The 22,930-nt window shown below is 56.3% G+C and overlaps 1 pseudogene; it reads left to right on the top strand.

The window, feature by feature from the left end:
- The first annotated feature begins 11,400 nt into the window (after window positions 1–11,400).
- Window positions 11,401–22,930, top strand: part of LOC135363089 (histo-blood group ABO system transferase 2-like) — a 65,952-nt pseudogene continuing 54,422 nt past the window's right edge.

Below are 22,930 nucleotides of genomic sequence, written 5' to 3'. Positions count from 1 at the left end.
AATGAAGTAGTGATACACGCTATCACGTGGGTGAACTTCGAAAACATCCTACTCAGTGGAAGAAACTAGACCGCAAATACCACATACGGTATGATCCCACGTGTATGAAAAATTCGTCCCAGGTAAATGACAGGTACAGATCAGTGGTTGCCTGGGAGCAGGGGGATTTGGAATGGCCAGTGACTGCCAGCTCAGAGGGTGCGGGGTTTCTCTCCAGGGCATTAAATGTTCTGGGACTAGATAGGGTGATGGTGCCAGCACGGGAAATGGAGTTGATAACAGTGGTTTGCACACTTTGAAATGTTTAAAAAGATAAAGTTTATTTTATCTTAAGCTACAAATATACCTGGAGACAGGAAAAGAAACCAAAGCCAAAAGAGAAGAAAAGGAATGCGTTCGCTGGTGAGGACAGGCCGACTCTGGAGCTGGAACTGGCCCTGGTTGGAGCTCATCAGCTGCTCCGGGAGGTGGGGCCGGAGCTGGCTGTAGCTGGTGCTGGATTGGGTCTTGCTCCCACTGACCCTAGATCTGCAGGGGGAGCCAGCGCTGGCTCCAGGTCGGAGGTGCCGCCGGAGCTGACTGTGGAGCCGGTCCAGCTCGGAGTCTTGCCTTGGCTCTAGCTCTGCATTCAGCGATGGAGCCGTAGGTCCAGGGGCTTCCTCCCACTGGGGCGCACGTGGCTCCAGCTCCCGAGCTCCTGGCGAAGGCCCCGCAGCAGGATATGGAAATGCCTCGAGCTCTGCAGCGGGCTTTGGGTCTGTAGCTGCTTCTGCAGCCGCGTCGACTCTGCAGCGGTGACCGGCCCCAGGGCAGAGGCCAGTTCTCCGTCTCGAGATGGTGCCGAGGCAGCAGGAGGAGAGAAGATCACCACCCTGCCAGGGGGATCACCCTGTGCTGATCCCCACAGCCCGTCCCTGTGCCTTCTCAGAGGAAACCGGCCTCCCCCAGCAGCACTGAGCTGACTCGAGACCTGGCTCTCGTTCTCGGGCTGCCTCTCACTCTGCCAGTGGTGCCGGATCAGGTGGGAGAACTGGTGTGGAGGTGGCTCTGCTCCGGAATTCACCCCGGAGCTGCTTTTGCCTCTGGAGGGGGACCGCGGGTCAGAGCTGGAGGGGCACTAGTGTGCGGGGCCCTGGCTCAGGCCCTCGAGCTGCTTCCACGGCTGGCTCGAGTCAGCGCCGGGGCACGTTCTGGTGCGTCAGATGGTTCGAGATCTTAGCTGCCCCACGGCTCGTGCAAGGTCTCGTGCTCGAGGTGCTCTAGCTCTTTATCACCCACTTGCTGACCGTGGGTGAGATGCTGACCCACCGGTTAGGCTGGGAGCTCCGAGGGCAGGGAGGGTGTCTGGGGGTCCCCTCTGCGTTCCAGCGAACAGACACAGGTGTGGGTGATGCCCGCGTGGAAGAAAGCGTGGACACAAGAGTCTGTGGCCCAGACCTCTCATGTGTAACAACATCCCCCGCATCCCGGGGCTGCTGGGGGAATCCCACCGACTCACTAAACTGTGAAGTGCTACCACATCCCAGGCACTGTTCTGGGGATTGGCGACCCAGCGGTGAGGAAGCACGGTCCCTGCTCGCGTGGGGCTGGCCGGAGCAGAGGTCAAACGAGGACTTCAGTTCCCCGGCAAGTGTCTCTGCTCAGCTGGGGGCAGCTGCCGGGAGCAGCGGGTCAGGCCCTTGTCCCCTCTGGCAGCTCAGGACCGACCCGCGTGGGGCGCGTGGTGAAGGGGATGCAGGATCCTTGCTCTGAATCCCCCCGTAGCCATTACCCCTATGTAGCCGGTCCCGTCACCGTCCCGAGTTTTGTCATCCATGAAGTGGGCAGGGGAGGAAAGCCTTTCGTGGGTTCAAGAGCCCTATCCAAGTGCGGAGCCGGGTCTGGATCATCTCTGGAGGGGGATTCAGCTCCAGCACCTGCCCCAGAGCTCGAGCCAGGTCCTCCACGGATGCGTGTCGCAGCTCCTGAGACTGGGGCAGCTGCAGCTTCGGCTCTCGCGCAGCTCTGGGATCAGAGCCCGGTTTGGAGCTTGAGCAGCTCCAGCAGCAGCTAGGGAGCTCGCCAGCCAAGGGCCAGCACCTTCACCGTCACACCCTCGCCATCGTGCACGAGGTCAGGAGAGGGGCTGGGGGCGGGAGGGTCCCTGCTGGGCAGGTCACCCCGGGTACCTTGGTCACTCCACTCAGAGCTCCCCCTCCCCACCCCTCCCACAGGTCACAGCCCCAGGGATCCCCACCCCTGCTTCCCAAAAAAGGCTCAAGGTGGACAAGCAGACCTGGGATATTGGAAGTTGAGGCTTGTACCTTCAACACTGTATACGTGTTGACCCAGAAACTCCACTTTATGGATTCTGTTGCAAATAGAGGTTGATGGACATGGTGTTCCCTTCGACACGGTGGGAGTGAGCTGCCCACGCTAGGTGATGGGTGCACCTGTGGCCTGGGATGGGTGCTGCTCACTGTTCTCCCAGACAGAGGTGCCCGTCACCCTTCTCTCCCGGGGACCTCCGTTTCCTGACGTTCTCGCCAGGGCTGCTGGTCCCCAGACCAGACACCTGCCAGTCTGAGGGTGACCAGTGCTGCCTCTATAGGGTTTCCTTTGCCAGAGTCCTTCCCCGGGAGCTCCTGCATCTCCGACTCTCCCCATGCCTCTCCCCCTCCCCTTGGACTTGCATGCATTTCATCTCTGTCCCTGTGGAACCCAGTGACTTGGAGCATGGTTTGGACCAGAGGCATGGGAAACCTTTCTGTGGCCTTGGGTTGTGAGCAATGCTTTGGCCCTTTGGGGTGTGTCTTCCAGCTTTCTGCATTTCCCTGGTTTCTCTGTGGGTCACAGGAGGAACCAGCCCTTTCCTGTCTGGGGTCAGGCGGAGGTGTCCCAGCAGGAACAGGGGTCTCTGCCCCGAGATTGTGTCCATATTTACCAAAGGGGCCTCTATGGTTACATCTCATCTGTAATCCATCGGGGATTTCAACATCCAATAAGGGAAATTCTATGTCAAGTCAACCCAGAAAAGAAGGAGTCCCCTTTGAAATTAGGAGGGCAGACACAAAGGCCCATTCTGTGTGATTCCACGTACAGGAAACCTCCAGAACAGGAAAAGGAACAGAGAGAGGAAGCAGCTTAGGGGTTTCCAGGGAGGCCTTCTGGTTCGGGGACTCCGTTGGGGAAGCAGATATTCCACAGCCATGTTCTGTGGTGTGGTGGCCCAGCGTTGGGAATGGACTTGATGCTCAGGACTTGTTCAACTGAAAACAATTCATTTTATTTAAAATAAATAATAAACAGCATATAGGACATGGAAAGAGAATAGAACAGTTAATACGAACCAGAGAGAAAGAACATAGGGGGAGGGGAGGAAACAATCTGTCGGGGCATCGGGGTCGGGTGATGGAGCTAAGGGGAATGGTACAAGGAGCTCTCCCCGTGAGGATGTGGGCTCTGGATGTGGTTCTGGGAGCCCTGCAGGAGCAGGAGGAGGGGCAGGGCCAGATGCAAGAGCAGGGCCAGACACAAGAGCAGGGCCAGGGGCAGGATCTACAGTAAGAGCTGGGTCAGGGGCAAGTAGAGGAGCACAGGCAGGTGCAGGGGAAGGGGCAGCGGCCCTGGAAAGCAGGGGAAGGGGCATCGGCTCTGGCAGGGGCAGGGGCAGGAACAGGGACACCAGCAGGGGAAGGGGCATTGGCTCTGGCAGGGGCAGGAACAGGAACACTGGCAGGGGAAGGGGCATCAGCTCTGGCAGCGGCAGGGGCAGGAACAGGGACACTGGCAGGGGAAGGGCCATCGGCTCTGGCAGGGGCAGGGGCAGGAACAAGGACGCAGGCAGGGGAAGGGGCATCGGGTCTGGCTGGGGCAGGGGCAGGAACTGGGATGCAGGAAGGGGAAGGGGCATCGGATCTGGCAGGGGCAGGAACAGGAACACTGGCAGGGGAAGGGGCATCGGCTCTGGCAGGGGCAGGGGCAGGACCAAGGACGCAGGCAGGGGAAGGGGCATCAGCTCTGGCAGGTGCAGGGGCAGGAACAGGGACACCGGCACGGGAAGGGGCATTGGCTCTGGCAGGGGCAGGAACAGGGACACAGGCAGGGGTAGGGCCATGAGCTCTGGCAGGGGCAGTTGCAGGAACAGGGACACTGGCAGGGGAAGGGGCATCAGCTCTGGCAGGGGCAGGGGCAGGAACTGAGATGCAGGCAGGGGAAGGGGCATCGGATCTGGCAGGGGCAGGAACAGGGACACAGGCAGAGGAAGGGACAGGTGCAGGGGCAGGAGCCGAGTCAAGGGCAAGAACAGGAATACAGGCAGGGGCAGGAGAAGGGGCAGGATCCAGGGCAGGAGCTGGGTCCGGGGCAAGAACAGGAACACAGGTAGGGGAAGGGGGAGGTGCAGGGGCAGGAGGTGGGTCAGGGACAGGAACAGGACCACAGGCAGGGGCAGGGGCAGAACCCGGGTCAGGGGCAAGAATAGGAGCACAGGCAGGGTCAAGGGAAGGGACAGGATCCAGGGCAGGAGCTGGGTCAGGGACAAGAACAGGAACACAGGTAGGGGAAGGGGCAGGTGCAGGGGCAGGAGCTGGGTCAGGGACAAGAACAGGAACACAGGTAGGGGAAGGGGCAGTTGCAGGGGCAGGAGGTGGGTCAGGAACAGGAAGAGGACCACAGGCAGGGGCAGGGGAGGAACCCGGGTCAGGGGCAAGAATAGGAGCACAGGCAGGGGCAAAGGAAGGGGCAGGATCCAGGGCAGGAGCTGGGTCAGGGTCAGGATCCGGATCAGGGGCAAGAAGAGGTGCACAGGTAAGGGAAGGGGCTGGTGCAGGGTCAGGAGCTGGGTCTGAGGCAAGAACAGGTGCACAGGCAGGTGCTGGGGAAGGGGCAGGTGCAGGGGCAGGAGGTGGGTCAGGAGAAGGGTCATTGGCTCTAGCAGGGGCAGGGGCAGGGGCAGGGGCAGGGGAAGGGGCAGGAGTTGGGGCAGGGGCCGGAACAGGAGCACAAGCCGGGGGAGGGGAGGGGGCAGGTGCAAGGGGAGGGACAGGGTCTGCCGCATTGGCACGGACAGGAAGCGGGGCAGTATCTGGGTCAGGGGCAAGAACCGGGGCACTGGCAGGGGTAGGGATGGGTCAGGATCCAGGGCAGGAGCTGGGTCGGGGGCAGGAGCAGGGCCACAGTTCGGGGCAGGCGCAGGGGCGGCGGCTCTGGCAGGCACAGGGGCAGGCATTGGGGCAGGCTCTCCGGAGGCAGGTTGTCCAGCAGGCCCTTCCTGGCCCCCGTCAGGCTCTCCGTGGGCGGGTGCTGGGTCACCTGCCGGCTCCTGTTCTCCTGCTGATGTCGCAGCCACCACCCCTCCGTCCAGAGCTGCCGATGGAGTTGGAACCAGCTCTAGCTCCTCAGGTCGTGGAGCAGCTGTGAGAGGAGAAAAGCTCACCCCGTGCCCCCTCTCCGTGGGCCTTTGCGGAGACAGAACCCAGCCCAGGGCCTCCCAGAGAAGCCGCAGCCAGGAAGGAGCCCTCCCCGGGGCGTCTCCCCGACCGCAGTCCACCCGCTGGGCGCTCTGAGCCCAGTCGTTGCTCCAGGCCCCACACCAGGCTCTGGGGGCTCCTCCCTGTGGGGCCAGCCCCCACCCTTCCGCACACACCCACGGGCACCCAGCCCCGGGCTTCTCAGCCTCAGGCTCGGGCTCCGTGGGTTCCGGCTCCTGGAGCACAATGCAGTCAATGACCACCAGGGACAGTGGTCTGGGTGGGGTCGGAGGCCTCTCCCCGCAATCCCCAGCACCTGCTCCAGGGGAGTCCTGTGGGGTCACGCTCCGGATCCCGGACATGGAGTGGGTGTCCGCCAGCCTCGTGCCGATCTCATCGGAGGTCTGCAAAGACAGGGACGGGTAGCCGGCCCGGAGGCATCCCAGTCCTGCCCGGCCAACGTCCCTGTCCCCTGCCCAGTCGCCCTGCTGCTCCCAGATCAGACACACACCTGTGGGTGCACAGCCCTGCACGCGGGACAATGACCCATCCCTGCAGGGCGATCGAGAGAAACCCTGGGCAGAAGCTCACAGCCCCCCACACCCTGTCCCACCCAGGCAGCCTTGACCTTGAACATGACCTGCCCACGGGTTATCTGACCCCCCATCAGCCTGCTCTTGAATTGCGTTGGCCCACCCCACATGACCCCTCTTCACACACACACACACACACACACACACACACACGGAGGGGAGGGGACCTGGGGCTGCACAGGTGGATTAGACCCTGTGGGGCTGGGTGGCCGGCTCTGGGCCTCCTGGTGTCACCTTTCGGGCCTTCCGGCCAAACGGCCAGAGGCGGTGGGGAGCCCTGATCGGACATCCCCAGCGGGGGCCAGCGTTTGCAGGGCGGGCTTTCTTCAGCCTGCAGCATCCAGAAGTAGGGAGGCAACAAGCCCACATGTTCATGGTTGGATGATCTCCAACGAAATGAGCTGGGCAGGGGGCTGTCTCTGGAATGTGGGTGCCTGGTTACCTGGGTTCCAAATTCTGTTGGACTCTGTTGTCAGGGAAGTGAGGTCACCACTGCCTGGGGTCCCCTTAACCAACTTCCTCCTCACACAAGACCCCCACCCCCGAGGGCCCCCTACCCCAGCTGCTCAATTCTCCCCCTCCCCCCATGCCCCATCCATACAGTGACTCCATCACAGCCCCCCCACAGCCTTCCCAAGGCCTGGGTGCAGCCGGTGTCCCCGCTGTGAGGACACAGAGCTGGCTTCAGACTGGGCTCCAGTGCCTGGATCAGGCCTTCAGTGCAACAGCTGCAGGATGAGGACCTAGTGAGGACCTTGCCCACGACACTAGCCCCATGACACTGTGAGGGTGTTCCCAGTCCCCAGTTAAGTCATGCAGTGCAACAAGTGATTATACATCAGGGTGGATGATGCAAAGTACAGTGCAGTGAGAACATGACAAAAACATTTAAATGACAGAATAGGATGTAGGTAAACATACTATATACTACGTAAGTGAAGGGAAAAGTAAACAACGGGGTCAGAAAGAGGAATGGGAGTTTCGAGAAGCAGGCTGGGGTAGTCAGGTGGTGGGGGGTGGCTCATGGAGGAAGTGACCAAGGAGACCCGTCACCAGTTACAACAGTGCAGCAGCAGGGTTTGAGCTCTGCTTGACCCACGACCCCCAGGGGCATTGGGGGCATTCTAGCTCCAGAGGATCTACAGGCTGCAAATCAGCCTGAGCCTAGCCTCTCTGGTATGTCTTCTTTGCTCCCGGCTGTGGCTCTTTCTCTGCCTCTTGAGGCTGTTGAATCTCCTTTTATTTTCCTCTGAAGTGCACTATTTTGTGTGGGTTCAGTACTGTTAGTTGACACAAATTCTTTGTGAAAATAAGTGGAGTATAAATCCTACTTGTTTCCTAATTAGATCTGAACATATTCAATAATAACAGCTTTTCCCCAGGCCCCTGGGTCTTCATCTGCTCACCAACGCTGAGATTTTTAAAAACATTATATTTTTAACAGTTTCAAAGAATTAGTTTGGTTTTTAAAAAATTCCAGAAAGTCACACTTTTAATACTCTATAGAATGATCTGTAAACATTGAATGAGCAAGGTTTTACAGGATGAGGGAAGAATTGGCTTTGTGGCCGGGTTTGCCCTACTCTTTACTCCCTGTTGCCCCCGTGTGGCCACTCTCCAGATAGCATGTGGCCGAATGTGTTCCAACCTGTCAAATTCAAGGGAGAATAAGGTAGAAGAAGGTTTGTCCTTGGATCCCCTAGCTCCTAATAATCATGAAATAATTTATGAGCTGTATTCTAAATCAGAGTATATGTTAACTTGATATTAGGGTTAGGTTCAGGGTCAAGTTGAATACAGTAATTATGTACAGCTTTTTGTAGGTCAGTCATACGTCCATAAACTGTTTTTAAAAAATAAAACGGGAGAGAATATAGTCACTCAAAGCACTGAGCACCTTTCCTGTCACAGTAAATATGTAACTAAACATAATTATTGCTTAACCTTAGCTGAGGACCGGGAGCTGGTCCTACAGGTACTTGGCAGGTAACATCTGTGGCCAGCTGCCCATCTCTTCCCCCGACACCCACACCCAGCTCAGCACATCCTCTGCTCTGCTCAAGGGCAGCCCAGAGAGACCAGGTCCAGGTGTGGCTCCCTCCTGTCAGGCATGGCTTCCTTCCGACAGGTAGAGAAGGTGGCCAGCTCACAGACACATGACATCTTCTTTTGGTTACTTGCTATCTGCGTCACCTTTTTGTCACCTGGTCATTAACATTTAGCTCCTGTGAGAACCTGAGTTTGCAGGTTTCTGTTCACATTTCAAAGTGTGCAGATATGTGTTGACTTTGTTCGCTGTCCCTGGGGAGGATATACAGGGTTAGGGTATGGGTTAGGGTACGGGTACAGGTTAGGGTACGGGTTAGGGTATGGGTTAGGGAATGGGTTATGGTTAGGGTACGGGTACGGGTATGGGTTAGGGTATGGGTCAGGGAACAGGTTAGGGTTAGGGTACGGGTTAGGGTTAGGGTACGGGTTAGGGTTAGGGTACGGGTTAGGGTATGGGTTAGGGTTAGGGTACTGGTTAGGGTCAGGGTTAGGGTACAGGTTAGGGTTAGGGTACGGGTACAGGTTAGGTACGGGTTAGGGTACGGCTTGGTTAGGGTACGGGTTAGGATTAGGGTACGGGTTAGGGTTAGGGTTAGGGTACGGGTTAGGGAACGGGTTAGGGTTAGGGTACGGGTATGGGTATGGGTTAGGGTACGGGTCAGGGAACGGGTTAGGGTTAGGGTACGGGTTAGGGTTAGGGTATGGGTTAGTGTTAGGGTACGGGTTAGGGTCAGGATTAGGGTACGGGTTAGGGTTAGGGTACGGGTATGGGTACGGGTTAGGGTATGGCTTGGTTAGGGTACGGGTTAGGATTAGGGTATGGGTTAGGGTTAGGGTTAGGGTACGGGTTAGGTATGGGTTAGGGAATGGGTTAGGGTTAGGGTACGGGTACGGGTATGGGTTAGGGTACAGGTCAGGGAACGGGTTAGGGTTAGGGTACGGGTTAGGGTTAGGGTACGGTTTAGGGTATGGGTTAGGGTTAGGGTACTGGTTAGGGTCAGGGTTAGGGTACAGGTTAGGGTTAGGGTACGGGTACAGGTTAGGGTACGGGTTAGGGTACGGCTTGGTTAGGGTACGGGTTAGAATTAGGGTACGGGTTAGGGTTAGGGTTAGGGTACGGGTTAGGGAACGGGTTAGGGTTAGGGTATGGGTATGGGTATGGGTTAGGGTACGGGTCAGGGAACGGGTCAGGGTTAGGGTACGGGTTAGGGTTAGGGTACGGGTTAGGGTCAGGAATAGGGTACGAGTTAGGGTTAGGGTACGGGTATGGGTACGGGTTAGGGTACGGGTTAGGGTACGGCTTGGTTAGGGTACGGGTTAGGATTAGGGTACGGGTTAGGGTACGGGTTAGGGTACGGGTTAGGGTATGGGTTAGGGATAGGGTTAGGGTACAGGTACGGGTTAGGGTACGGGTTAGGGTACGGATTGGGGTTAGGGTTAGGGTTAGGGTACGGGTTAGGTTTAGTGTACGGGTACGGGTTAGGGTACGGGTTAGGGTTAGCGTTAGGGTACGGTTTAGGGTACAGGTTAGGGTACGGGTTAGGGTAGGGCGAGGGTTAGGTTTAGGGTACGGGTTAGGGTACGGGTTAGGGTTATGGTTAGGGGTTAGGGGTTAGTGGTTGGGGTTAGGGTTAGGGTTAGGTTTAGGGTACAGGTTAGGGTACAGTTTAGGGTAAGGTTAGGGTTAGGGTTAGGGTACGGGTTAGTGTACGGGTTAGGGTTAGGGGTTAGGGGTTGGTTAGGGGTTAGGGGTTAGGGTTAGGTTTAGGGTTAGTGTTAGGGTTAGGGTTAGGGTTAGGGTCTCCCTGTCCTCTGCTGTATAGAGACAATTCTCGTCCGGTAACCAGATTGATTATTTCAGAACATAACCTTTGAGCCTCTCTGCGATCCGCTCCCCACCTGTCTGTCCTCTCCAGCCTCACCTCTCCCACTGCAGCCCCCCTCTGTGGGCCACCAAGCTGTGTGGTTGTCCCACATGTTCCTTGGGCCTGACTCCAATCCTTTACATTCTCTGTGCCCTCTGCCAGGAGCACTCTTCTCTCCCCTTGCATCATGTCTGGCTTGTTCTCCCATTGGCTGGGCCTCTACTTGCCCCCTGGTGACCTGACTCATGTCTGCTGGGTGTATGTGCTCGTCCCATATTTAAATGTAGTATCCACCTTCCCTGTGTGAGCGATTTACTAACCTGCAAGGTATGGGGTAGGCACAGGGAAGTAGTCTTAGTGCCTGTGTAAAAAAGCCAGTCTCAGGGCGCCTGGGTGGCTCAGTCCTTAAGCGTCTGCCTTCGGCTCAGGTCGTGATCCCAGGGGCCTGGGATTAAGTCCCATGTCAGGCTCCCTGCTCTGCGGGGAGCCTGCTTCTCCCTCTCCCCCTCCCCCTCCTTGTGTTCCCTCTCTAGCTGTCTCTTTCTCTGTCAAATAAATAAAATCTTAAAAAAAATCAGTCTCAGAGGGGCTCACCACACTTGCTGACAATGGGGGAGCTGCTGTCCCCACAGTGAGGGGCAGGTAGTCCCCTCAAAGGGGGACCAGCCATGTGAGGCATTTGGACAAGACTTCCAATGTTTTGGGGCCAGGGAGATGTAGACCTGGAACCAGAAGCTCACACCCTTGGATTCAAGGCTGGGGCCTAAGCAAGCCCCCTTTTTCCAGGGGTCATCTTTCCCCTTCCCTGCCCATGGGCTGAACCTGATTCCTGATCTGGGGAGTTCGAGGATGACCCCTCCTAGGAATACCAGTGGTTTACTGATGGACCTTGTCAGCCAGAGGCCCAGTAGCCTTCGAGGGAGGACCCTATAGGGGGTGGAGACAGCTCTGTTGGGGACCAGCGACAGCCCACTCAAAGTAAAGTGGGGCAGCTGGCCGGCCCTGCTGATTCTACCCAGTCTGTAGGACATAGAAACACGGGCTGTGCCCAGAGGTGCTCAAATCATGGCAGGTGGGGACAGAACCTACAGGGGGGCAGCTAGGGGAGGGCACCTGCAGGGTTTGCCCAGGAGCTCAGCACGGGGGAGTGTTCCTGGCTCCAGCATGCTGACTGTGCGGCTGCATGGGTTTCCAGCCTCCCAAGCCTCAGGCTCCCCTTTGTAAGATGGGGCGCTGATGGCCCCCATCTCTGGGAGCAGAAGGTAGAGAGGCCCTGCCGGCAGATTCACTCAGGACAGGTCAGGAGGTGGCTGTTGCTTAAAGCAGCCCAGGGCCTGTCCCCATGAAGAAGGTGCACACGTCCATGACCCCCAGCTCGGGGGTCCTGCTGCCAGCCTCTGGCAGTGACCCTCTTCCTGCCCTGTCCCCTGCCCCTGTGGACACGGGGTCTTCCTGGAGCTGTTCCTGCAGAATCACTTCATGGTGGACACAGGGTCATCTACTATGTCTTCACCGACCAGCTGGTTGCTGTGTCCCGTGTGCCCCTCCAAGAGCACTGAAGGGTGGTGGTTCTTGAGGTCCGCGGTGCCCCACACTGGCTGGATGTGTCCATGCAGCACATGGCGATCATGAGCTGCTTCTATGAGGAGTGCTTCCTCTATGAGGTGGATGACATGGTGTGCGGGGATGTGGACATGAAGTTCTGTGACCACGTGGGCATGGAGATCCTGTCCCCCCGCTTTGGCACCCTGCACCCCAGTTTCTACTGGGTGGCCCATGAGGACTTAAGCTATGAGCACTGGTCCCAGTCCCAGGCCCACATCCCCAAGGACAAGGGTGACTTCTACTACATGGGGGCCTTTTTTGGGGTGTTGTGGCGGAGGTTCACTGACTGACCTCAGCCTGTCACCAGGTGATGGTGGTCAACTGGGCCAATGGGATCGAGGCCATGTGGTACGATAAGAGCCACCTGAACAGGTACCTGCTGGACCACAAGCCCACCAAGGTGCTGTCCCTGGAGGACCTGCAGGACCCACAGCTATTGGGTGGGCCCTGGAGGACCTGTGTGCAGCTGCTGGGCTGGTCCCGGGTCATGAAGAAGCTGAGATTTGGGCCATGCCCAAGAATCACCAGGACACCTGGAACTCATGAGGGGCTGTCCCCGTCTCCAGCAGAGGGTGCTGACTTCAGCGGAGCCATCAGAGAGGGTTCCTACTTCTGTCCCCTCGAGGGACACTGTGGAGTCCAGTACTGTCTGCACGGGCAAGTCCAGTGCCCCAGCCGCACCTGCTCACAGGAGGCCTGCCTGGGGATACAGCGTCCTCTCTTTGCGTTCACTACATTTTCTTCACTTCTGGGTCATTTGCACCTGTGAACGGCTCCAGTTTTATATCAGATGTTTTTCTTTGTCAATGCTGAGCAACCATTTTTAAAAAGAACAATTGAAGGAAAAGGTTTTCTCTCTAGTTGTAAACAGACACCGCCTGGTGGGGCTGGGACAGTCCTGTAGCAGCCATGGAGCCAGAACAGGTCCTGGCTGGGTCTTCCCTCCCAGTCCTTGCATGTTGCCATGGCCATGGGGTTTCAGGGTCAGGGGTGCACCGAGCCACCTCTCAGAACCCCGGTGCGCTCACTGCCAGAGGCCTTGGCCGTGACCGCTAGCTCAGCCTCCAGGAGCATGGCGCCCTCTGGGTTATTTCCATTTCCTGCCGTGGATTTATTTTTTATTTATTAATTTTATTTAATTTTTTAAATTTAAATTCATTAGCCAACATATAGTACATCAGTAGATTTTGATGTAGTGTTCAGTGATTCATTAGTTGCCTATAACACCCAGTTTTCATCACAACATGTGCCCTCCTTAATACCCGTCACGCAGTTACCCCATCCCCCCACCCTCCTCCCTTCTGTAACCCTCAGTTTGTTTACCGGAGTCCAGAGTCTCTCATGGTTTGTCTCCCTCTCTGATTTCTTCCTGTTCATTTTTCCCTCCCTTCCCCTGTAGTCCTCTGTGCTATTCCTGACATTCCACATAGGAGTGAAACTATATGATAATTGTCTTTCCCTGATTTATTTATTTCACTTAGCATATCCCCTCCCGTTCCATCTATGTCAATGTAAATGGTAGGTATTCATCCTTTCTGACAGCTGAAGAATATCCCATTGTACGTATATACCACATCTTCTTTATCCATTCGTCTGTTGAAGGGCATCTCGGCTCCTTCCACAGTTTGGCTATTGTGAACATTGCTGCTATGAACATTGGGGGGCAGGTGCCCCTTCTTTTCACTACATCTGTATCTTTGGGGTAAATATCCAGTAGTGCAACTGCTGGGTGATAGGGTAGTTCTATTTGTAACGTCTTGAAGAACCTCCATACTGTTTTTCAGAGTTGCTGTACCAGCTTGCATTCCCACCAACAGTGTAAGAGGGTTCCCTTTTCTCCACATCCTCACCAACATTTGTTGTTTCCTGCCTTGTTGATTTTTGCCATTCTAAGTGGTGAAGGTGGTATCTCAATGTGGTTTTAATTTCTTTTTCTCTGATGGCTAGTGATGTGGAGCATTTTTTCATGTGTCTGTTAGCCATTTGTATGTCTTTGGAGAAGTGTCTGTTCATGTGTTCTGCCCGTTTCTTGATTGGATTATTTGTTTTTTGGGTGTTGAGTTTGAGAAGTTCTTCATAGATCTTGGATGCCAGCCCTTTATCTGTAATGTCATTTGCAAATATCTTCTCCCATTCCATGGCTTGCCTCTTAGTTTTGTTGACTGTTTCCTTTGCTGTGCAGAAGCTTTTTATCTTGATGAAGTCCCAAAGGTTCATTTTTGCTTTTGTTACCCTTGCCTTTGGAGACGTGTCTAGCAAGAAGTTGCTGTGGCTGAGGTTGAAGAGGTTGCTGCCTGTGTTCTCTTCTAGGATTTTGATGGATTCCTGTGTCACATTGAGGTCTTTCATCCAATTTGAGTTTACCTTTGTATATGGTGTGAGAGAATGGTCCAGTTTCATTCTTCTGCATGTGGCTGTCTAATTTTCCCAACACCATTTATTGAAGAGACTGTCTTTTTTCCATTGGGTATTCTTTCCTGCTTTGTGGAAGATTAGTTGACCATAGAGTTGAGGGTCCATTTCTGGGGTCTCTATTCTGTTCCATTGATCTGTGTGTCTGTTTTGTCCAGTACCATACTGTCTTGATGATCACAGCTTTGTAATACAGCTTGAGGTCACCTGCTTTTGTTTTATTTTTATTATTTTAGTGAATTTTAAATTAATGTATAATATATTATTTGTTTCAGGGGTACAGGTCTTTGATTCATCGGTCTTATACAATTCACAGTGCTCACCATAGCACATACCCTCCCCAATGTCCATCACCCAGTCACCCCACGCCTCCCAACCCCCTCCACTCCAGCAACCCCCAGTTTGTTTCCTGAGATTAAGAGTCTCTTATGGTATGTGCTCTGGTAAGCGCTGTGAATTGTGCAAGACTGTTGAATCTCAGATCTCTACCTCTGAAACAAATAATGCAATATATGTTAAGAAAAAAAAAGAAGAAGAAGAAGGTAGCAGGAAGGGAAGAATGAAGCAGGGGAAATCGGAGGGGTAGACGAACCATGAGAGATGATGGACTCTGAAAAACAGAGGATTCTAGAGGGGAGGGGGGTGGGAGGATGGGTTAGCCTGGTGGTGGGTATTGAGGAGGGCACATTCTTCATGGAGCACTGGGTGTTATGCACAAACAATGAATCATGGAACACTTCATCTAAATCTAATGATGTAATGTATGGGGATTAACATAAGAATAAAAAAAAAGAGTCTCTTATGGTTTGTCTCTCTCTCTGGTTTCGTCTTGTTTCATTTTTCCCTCCCTTCGCCTATGATCCTCTGTCTTGTTCCTCAAATTCCTCATATCACTGAGATCATAGGATAATTGTCTTTCTCTGAGTGACTTATTTTGTTTAACATAATACACTGTAGTTCCATCCACGTCATTGCAAATGGCAAGATTTCATTTTTTTGATAGGTGCATAATATTCTCTGTATATATATACACACACACCACATTTTCTTTATCCATTCATCTGTTGATGGACATTTAGACTCTTTCCATAGTTTGGCTATTGTGGACATTGCTGCTATAAACATTGGGGTGCACATGCTCCTTCGGATCCCTACATTTGTATCTTTGGGGTAAATACCCAGTAGTGCAATTGCTCGGTCATAAGGTAGCTCTTTTTTCAACTTTTTGAGGAACCTCCCTAGTGTTTTCCAGAGTGGCGTCTGCCTTCGTTTTAAATGGCTATTTATGCTGGTGTTTGTGAAATGTGGGCACTCACTCAGTCTGGATGCATGTGCCGTTGGGATTCCTCAGTGCCCACAGATGGTTTGTGCACTCTCTCTGGACCATCTGCCTGCACTGTGTCTTAGCAAGCATTTAGTGATGCCACTGTGAGCTCAGGCACCCAAGAAGGCGCAGAGCATGAGAGCAAGAACTAAGATACAGGATCCCTGCTCTTGGGCCTTCCTGGGACGTTCAATGGACCCGTCCTCCTGACTCACTACTCTCCTATTGTGTAATAGACATACAACTGATACCATTAAGCACGTTTCAGGGTACAATTCAGTGGCAATAAGTATATTCACTCTTCTGCACCTGCCACCTCCATCCACTGCCACAACTTTGTCATCCTCCCAAACTGAACCTCTACCCAGGAGACACTAACACCCCATTTCCCCTCCCCAGCCCCGGCACCCAGCAGCTCCTTCCACCTCTATGAATCAGAGTGCTCTCTGTCCCTCACAAGTGGGGTCCTCCCGTATTGGTCCTTTAGGGACTGGCTTATTTCACATAGCCCATTGGCCTCAAGGTCTGTCCCTGTGAGCCTGGACCTGACCCACTTTCCCCCCAAAGGAGTGTCTCAGCCCTCTCCTGTCTAAGCCAAGCCTCCTCAGTCCCTTCTGCTCCCCTCACCTTCCTCCTCCGCCTGAAGATGATCCCAGCCAATCTGCAGCTTTGAAGACCTATTCAGTCCAGATGCCAGGCACATACCCCGGGGACCTCGGGCCTCACCTACCCCATCTGTCCACGTCAGGTCCCTGCCCACCCCCCACCAGCTGGCCACCTGCTCATCCCACAGGTGTCCCCATCTCAGGAGAGGGAAACACCAAGACCAGACTGCCTAGGCAATGGATAACAGTTGGGGCAGATAGAAACCGAACAGAATCACTGGAATAAAGGCTGAGGAATGAGGAGCTTTAGGGAAGAAGGGCCTGGAAGCTGTGACTGCCCATACCTGACCTTCAGATGCCCCTCAGTGACTCCTGTGCCTCTGGTGTCTTCCTGGAACCCTGACCTGGCTGTTTTCAGACAGCTCATCCTGCAGTACCCTCAGTTTCTGGGAGGGGGATTTGCTGGAATCTGCAGTGTGTCCTACTGCCCCACCGGGATCATTTTTTTTCTTTTTTTAAAGATTTTATTTATTTGACAGAGAGAGACACAGCGAGAGAGGGAACACAAGCAGGGGGAGTGGGAGAAGGAGAAGCAGGCTTCCCGCAGAGCAGGGAGCCCGATGCGGGGCTCGATCCCAGGACCCTGGAATCACGACCTGAGCCGCAAGCAGACGCTTAATGGCTGAGCCACACAGGTGCCCCCCAGGATCACTTTCTGAAGGCACATTGTCTGGGACCCAAGACTGTGGGTCTGTGGCCTGGAGGGATTCTGAGCAGAGCTGGTGGGATGGGAGGGCTGCAAGGCACAGAGGTAGGTTTCCAGAAAGCCAGCTGGGGTCCCCGGCATCTTACTGTATTTGAATCAAAGCCCTGAGATCTTTAATATGCCAGCAACATTACAGCATGTGCCAGAAAAACAAATGTGCCTGTGCACCCAACACCACCTAAACTATTGGCCATTTCTTGTCACTTGAGCTGAGTACAAAGGATTGGGAGTCAGGACTTGGTGGGGGGGCCCTGGACCAGAGTTTGTATTTGGGGGACAAAGGCCATCCAGACAAGCTTGTGCTGAGCCTAAGGAGAGGGTCTGTGTGGAGACCCCAGCTGCAGGCACTGCTGTCCAATGATGCCCCCTCAGCCCGACCCAGTGCACCTGCTGCTGGGGGAGCACCTGCCCCCTCCTCTCTGCCTGAGGGCTCTCTCCTGCACCAGCTGCCTCCTCTCCTGCCAGCCACTGCCAGCCTGCAACCAGGGAGAGTGGCTACCCCGAGTTCCTCCAGCTGCTGGGGGAGCACCTGCCCCCTCCTCTCTGCCTGAGGGCTCTCTCCTGCACCAGGTGCCTCCTCTCCTGCCAGCCACTGCCAGCCTGCAGCCTGCGAGGGTGGATACCCCGAGTTCCTCCAGCTGCTGGGGGAGCACCTGCCCCCTCCTCTCTGCCTGATGGCTCTCTCTCACACCAGGTGCCTCCTCTCCTGCCAGCCACTGCCAGCCTGCAGCCTGCGAGGCTGGATACCCCGAGTTCCTCCAGCTGCTGGGGGAGCGCCTGCCCCCTCCTCTCTGCCTGAGGGCTCTCTCCTGCACCAGGTGCCTCCTCTCCTGCCAGTCACTGCCAGCCTACAGTCTGGGAGGGTGGCTACCCCGAGTTCCTCCAGCTGCTGGGGGAGTACCTGCCCCCTCCTCTCTGCCTGAGGGCTCTCTCCTGCACTAGGTGCCTCCTCTCCTGCCAGTCACTGCCAGCCTGCAGCCTGGGAAGGTGGCAACCCCGAGTTCCTCCAGCTGTTGGGGGAGTGCCTGCCCCCTCCTCTCTGCCTGAGGGCTCTCTCCTGCACCAGGTGCCTCCTCTCCTGGCAGCCACTGGCAGCTTACAGGCTGGGAGGGTGGATACCTGGACGACCTCCAGCCCTGGGGACAGAGCCAGTGAGGGTGGGATGTGGTCTCCCAGTAGGCCTGAGCGCCAGGTCCCCACGGTGTTCACTCTCTTCCTGCAGGCTCACTGTGCCATGTCCTCCCTCAGGCTTCCTAGGCTCAAGTCCTCCTCTGCTCGCTGACCATCCTTGGCCCAGGCTCCACACGTTGGGACTGGGAGCAGGTCATCTGGACCTTCTGGACTCTCGCTTCCGTGCCCGTGACACGGACACAGGTTGGCCTCACAGAATGCTTGGAGGAGACCCAGTGCAGGAAGATGCAGGCAGCTGCAGGGGAGATGCCAAGTGACCCCAGAGGGAGCGCACAGGCTTTCACAATGCACCGGGCTCACAGGACCCCCATGGGATGCAGGCGCCAGGCCACGGGGCACAGGAACTCCTGGTTGGGGTGGCCCTGGCGGGGAGGCCAGAGAAGGGTCCCAGAAGGGACAGGAGACAAGGGAGATGACAAAACAGAGCTTCCCAAGGAGGTCAATGGAAGGATCAGAGGATCGCAGAGACCCTTGGGACAACTTGGAAGCCCTGGAGATGTTGGCTGAAATGCTGTCATTGGGTCAGAAAAGTTAGTCACAACCCCTCAGTCGACACTGGGTAATTTACTTTGTTTGTTCTAAGAATCAGTGCGTACCTGCCATTAGAACTCACACTGCAGGAAGTCTAGGATATACTCACTCTTCATCACTTTTCAGGACTCGATTTTTCTAGAGGAAGTGCTAAGCATTGGCCTCTGTTTTCAGGAGCAGATTCTTGGTGCTCATCACCACTCCTAGCCGTGAGGACTGACACCTGTCACCTCCCACAGTGGACGTGACCATGTGGGTTGGGGGGTGCTCACTGATGAAGCCCCAGTGCTCAGTACACAGCAGGGACCCCCGGTCCTCTGCTGAATGAGGGAGGAAGGGGGGAAGGAGGGAGGGAGTGAGAAGGAGGGAGTATGGGAGAAAGGGAGGGAGAGAGAAGGAGGGAGGGAGGGAAACCACAGAAGTTGGGTCCATCCATCAGGAGCCCTTATTTGGGGTGAGGTCCGAGGGCACCACAGCCCGGGCCCTGGATGGTGGCTCAGGTCCTCCCAGTGCTGACCTTCCTTCTCCTTGGCCCTCTGTCATCCTGGATCCTCTCCACCTCCTCCTCCTCCAATTCTGAATGTTCCCAGGAACAGGGTGGCAGGAGGGGTCTCAGGAGGGGCTTCCCGGATCCTGTGCCCCGAATGACAATGTGACAGTGGCAACAGGACATTCTATCATGAGGACTGGGACTGTGGATCCCATCCATCTCCTCGGGCATTAGCGTTGTTCCATTCCCTGCTCTCTCCACCACTGCTGTGATAAACACTCCGGAAAACACATCTGTGAAAAGCTGAGTGAGAGTTTCTAGGGGTTGGTCAGAGTCCAAGCATTCCAGGTGCTCCTGTGGCCTGGGATGGGTGCTGCTCACTGTTCTCCCAGACAGGGGTGCCTGTCACCCTTCTCTCCAGGGTACCTGCAGGGGATCTCCACTTCCTCACGTTCTCCCCAGACCAGACACCTGCCAGTCTGAGGGTGACCAGTGCTGCCTCCATAGGGTTTCCTTTGCCAGAGTCCTTCCCCGGGAGCTCCCTCATCTCTGACTCTGCACGTGCCTGTCCTCCCCCCTTGGACTTGCGTGCGTTTGGTGTCTGTCCTTGTGGAACCCAGTGACTTGGTGTGTTGTTTGGACAAGAGGCATCGGAAACCTTTCTCTGGCCTTCGGTTGAGCAATGCTTTTGCCCTTTGTGGTGTGTCTTCCAGCTTCTGCATTTCCCTGGTTTCTGTGTGGGCCACAGGAGGAGCCAGCCCTGTCCTGTCTGGGGTCAGGCTGTGGTGTCCCAGCAGGAACAGGGGTCTCGGCCCCGAGATTGTGCCCATAATTCCTAAAGCGGCCTCTCTGATTACATCTGATCTGTAATCCATCAGGCATTTTAATATCGAATAAGGGAAATTTTATGACAGATAAACACAGACGAAAACAAGTCCCCTTTGAAAATAGGTGGGCAGACACAAAGGCACCTATTGCGTGATTCCACTTACAGAAACATCCAGAACAGGGAAAGGAACAGGGAGAGAAAGCAGCTTAGGGGTTTCCAGGGTCTGGGCTGGGGGAGAAATGGGCAGGGGGGCTTCTGGTTCGGGGACTCCTTTGGGACACGAGATATTCCGCAGCAATGTTCTGGGGTGTGGTGGCACAGCGTTGGGAAGGTACTTATGCTCATCACATGTTCAGTTGAAAACAAGTAATTTTATTTAAAACAAATAATAAACAGTATACAGAACATGAAAATGAACAATGTGAACCAGAACAATATGAACCAGAGAGAAAGAATATAGGGGGAGGGGATGAAACAATCTGGCGGGGCATCGGGATCCGGCAATGGAACTAAGGGCAATTGTACAAGGAGCTCTCCCCACAGGACTGTGGGCTCTGGATGTGGCTCTGGGAGCCCTGCAGGAGCAGGAGTAGGGGCAGGGATTAGGATAGGGGTAGGGCCAGGGGCAGGGCCAGTTGTAAGAGCAGGGCGAGGGGCAGGGGCAAGGGGAGGGACAGGATCAGCAGTCATGGCAGGTGCAGGATCCAGGGCAGGACCTGGGTAAGGAGCAGGAACAGGAGCTCCGGCAGGCGCAGGGGCAGGGGCAGCGGCAGAAGGAGCAGGAACAGGAGCTCAGGCAGTGGCAGGGGAAGGGGTAGCAGGTCTGGCAGGGGAAGGGGCAGGAGTAGGGGCAGGGACAAAAACAGGAGCCCAGGAAGGGGCAGGGGAAGGTGTAGCGGGTCTTGCAGGGAAAGGGGCAGAAGCAGGAGCAGGAACAGGAGCTCAGGCAGGGAAAGGGGAAGGGGCAGCAGGTCTGGCAGGGGTAGGGTTATGAGCAGGAGCAGGGTCAGGGACAAGAACAGGAGCCCAGGAAGGGTCAAGGGAAGAGGCAGCGGAGTCTGGCAGGGGCAGGGAGAGGAGCAGGAGAAGGAGCAGGAACCGGACCTCTGGCAGGGGAAGGGGCAGTGGCTCTGGCAGGGGCAGGGGAAGGGGTAGGAGGAGGATCAGGAGCTGGGTTGCAGCAGTGGCAGGTGCAGGATCCAGGGCAGGAGCTGGGTCAGGGGCAGGAAGAGTAGCAGGAGCTGGGTCAGGGGCAGGTGCCAGTTCTTCCTGGTCCACGTCAGGCTGTCCGTGGGTGGGTGCCGGGTCACCTGCCGGCTCCTGGTCTCCTCCTGAAGTCGCTGCAGGCACCACCCCTCCCTCCAGAGCTGCTGATGGAGTTGGAACCGGCTCTAGCTCCTCAGGTGGTGGAGTAGCTGTGAGAGGAGAAAAGCTCACCCCGAGCCTGCTCTCCGTGGGCCTTTGCAGAGACAGAACTCAGCCCAGGGCCTCCCAGAGAAGCCGCATCCAGGAAGGAGCCCTCCCTGGGGTGTCTCCCCGACTGCAGTCCACCCGCTGGATGCTCTGCACCCAGTCTTTGCTCCAGGCCCCACACCAGCTTCTGGGGGCTCGTCCCTGTGGGGCCAGGACCGACCCATCCCCACACACCACAAACACCCAGCCCCAGCCTTCTCACCCTCGGGCTCGGTCTCCGTGGGCTCCGGGTCCTGGACCACTGTCCGGTGACCAACCACCTGGGACAGTGGTCTGGGGGGTGTTGGAGGTCTTGCCCGGCAATCCCCAGCACTTGTTTTTGGGGATGCCTGTGGTGTCAACCCCTCCGTCAGGGAGGAGGGCATGTCCGCCAGCCGCCTCGGGAGGTCATCCGTGGCCTTCTGCAAAGACAGGGACGGGTAGCCGGCTGGAGGCATCACAGCCCTGCCCGGCCATCCTCACTGTCCTCCTGCCCAGTCCCCCTGCTGCTCCCAGATCAGACACAGACCTGTGAATGCACAGCCCTGCGCCCGGGATGCAGTGACCCATCCCTGCAGGGCTATCGGGATAAACCCTGGGTAGAAGGGGCAGCGCCTGCACACCCCATCCCACACGGCCAGCCTTGACCTTGAACATGACCTGCCCACTGGGAATCTGACCCCTCATCAGCCTGCTCCTGCTCAGGGTGGCCCCACCCCACATGAACCCTCTTTACACACACACACGCACTCACACCCACAGACACACACGCACGCAAACTCACACACAGACACGCACAGACACACACACACACGGAGGGGGGCCTGGGGCTGCACAGGTCAGATCAGAGCGTGTGGGGCTGGGTGGCCGGCTCTGGGCCTCCTGGTGTCACCTTTCGGGCCTTCCGGCCAAAGGGCCAGATGTGGTGGGGAGCCCTGATCGGACATCCCCAGCGGGGGCCAGCGTTTGCAGGGCAGGCTTTCTTCAGCCTGCAGCATCCAGACTTAGGGAGGCAGCAAGCCCACATGTTCATGGTTGGATGATATCCAACGAAATGAGCTGGGCAGGGGGCTGTCTCTGGAATGTGGGTGCCTGGTTACCTGGGTTCCAAATTCTGTTGGACTCTGTTGTCAGGGAAGTGAGGTCACCACTGCCTGGGGTCCCCTTACCCAACTTCCTGCTCACACAAAACCCCCACCCCCGAGGGCCCCCTCCCCCAGCTGCTCAATGCTCCCCCTCCGCCCATGCCCCATCCATACAGTGACTCCCTCACAGCCCACCCACAGCCTTCCCAAGGCCTGGGTGCAGCCAGTGTCCCCGCTGTGGGGACACAGAGCTGGCTTCAGACTGGGCTCCTGTGCGTGCCCAGGGCTGTGACCCTGGACAGACCCCGTGCCTCCCAGGGCCTCCCCAGGCTCCCCATCTGCACAGTGGGGTGTTCTGGCTTCTACTCCTAGGGACGCCATCAGGGGTAGGACCTCTACATACATTCCGGACCTGCTATCCCAGGAGGCTGGGGCACACTTGGCAATGCAAGGAGGAGCCAGGGGCTGGGCGGGACATGGAGCACAGCTCAGAGGGGCCTGGGTCTGCTCTGGGGTCTGGGCAAAGCCACCCCCTTCTTGCCTGTTCCCAGCCCCTGTGGGAAGGTTGCAATGAATGGATTCCGACCTTGTCCCCTGGTGACGCACACTTCCAGGGGCTCCCATTAGGTTTAGGCTCAGGCCCCGGGGCCTCGTCTGCGCCCATGTGCTGGGCAGTCCCCAGA

The sequence above is a fragment of the Mirounga angustirostris genome, unplaced genomic scaffold, assembly GCF_029215605.1.
Source record: "Mirounga angustirostris isolate CCGP_5_RB_7025 unplaced genomic scaffold, mMirAng1.0.hap1 SCAF_18, whole genome shotgun sequence".
NCBI classification, from domain to species: Eukaryota; Metazoa; Chordata; class Mammalia; order Carnivora; family Phocidae; genus Mirounga; species Mirounga angustirostris.
Note: the sequence above shows the minus strand (reverse complement) of the source record. Positions and strands in the feature narration are given on the sequence as shown.